This window comes from Buceros rhinoceros, unplaced genomic scaffold, assembly GCF_000710305.1.
Source record: "Buceros rhinoceros silvestris isolate BGI_N320 unplaced genomic scaffold, ASM71030v1 scaffold42181, whole genome shotgun sequence".
NCBI classification, from domain to species: Eukaryota; Metazoa; Chordata; class Aves; order Bucerotiformes; family Bucerotidae; genus Buceros; species Buceros rhinoceros.
The window spans coordinates 1-1,341 of NW_010396723.1; positions in this window are offsets into that span (position 1 = coordinate 1).

Genomic DNA, 1,341 nt, shown 5'->3' on the forward strand with positions numbered 1-1,341 from the left:
CCCGCGACAGCGGGCAGCTGCAGCTAGCACGAGAGAGGGGAGAGAGGAGCAACTGCAGCCGGGCCTCCTCCTCCCCGGGGCGCGCAGGCAGCAGCGGCGCCCACCGAGAAACAGAGCGATCATCCCGCAGGACGCACCCCGCGCCAGCAGGGACCGGGTGGCCGAGGTGGACTAAGCAAGGACACCCAGCAGAAACTGATGTCTCAAGCTAAGCACAACCACGAGACAAACTCGACCACTACACACCAGCAACAGCCCGAGCAGCACTAGCAAGATGGACGCTCATTCCGGATTGCAGCCTTTGACGGACCACAGAGACTGGGAAGTTGGGCAGTGCTACTGCGGCTTATTCAAAACAAAAATATTTACACATAAGCCACAACCTTCAAGGTACTACAGAGCGGGACCTGAGATGACAACACTGTGAAGGCCAAAAGAAACAATCTGCTGTGAGGCTGCAAAACTGAAGCATGCACACACACCAGGGCTCCTGGGTGGGTTTAGTCTAACCTACTGGAAACGGAAGTATCGATGTACTGCTGAAACAAACAGCATTATTTAAAAGAAAGTTACAGAGAGGAAGATGAAAGGCCAGCAGTTCAGAATACTTTTCTGACAGCAGCACAAGAAGAGCAGCAGGGAAAGTGAAACGCTGGTCAAATCAGTCAAACTGGCAAACCAAAGCTTTATTTTTTGTTTAGTCTTTGCTACAGTACCTAGGACTGCGCCTCTATACATAATTAACAATCATTCCTGAAAGGTCTGTATTTGGCACCAGTTTGTGTTTACCTCAAACACTTGTAAGGAGGATTAATTTCAAATCAAATTTGGTTTTTCAACAGGAGCTGCCAAAGTGAAGCCAATTAGCTGAATTATTGGAGAAGCTTAAAAACAAAACAAAAATTAAGTTCTTATCTAAACCAACACATTACAGAGAACTCCAAAACAGAGGTCAAACATTAAAAGGCTGATATAGGCTCAAGTGGTTTATAAAACCTATAAAAAAAGACTACACCAGCAAATACGCCCTTTCAGTCCACACAGTTTAGAAATTAATGCAGGGAGCAACATTCGCTAGCTGGAAATCTTGTCATGGCAGAACCACACATACACCAACAGCAGTACCCAGAATCAAATGTTAAAATGCTCCAATTCCCAATCCACATAAAAGGAGAGATTCACAGAAGATTATATCAATCCATGAAATCATAATTGATTGGGCAATTCAGACCTCCCCCAGCAACCACAACATCACTCATACACAAAGGGCTCACAGGTACACGGCTCAATCCCATTCAAATTCCTCATGGAATAAACGGATCCCAGGCTCTATTGAGTCTT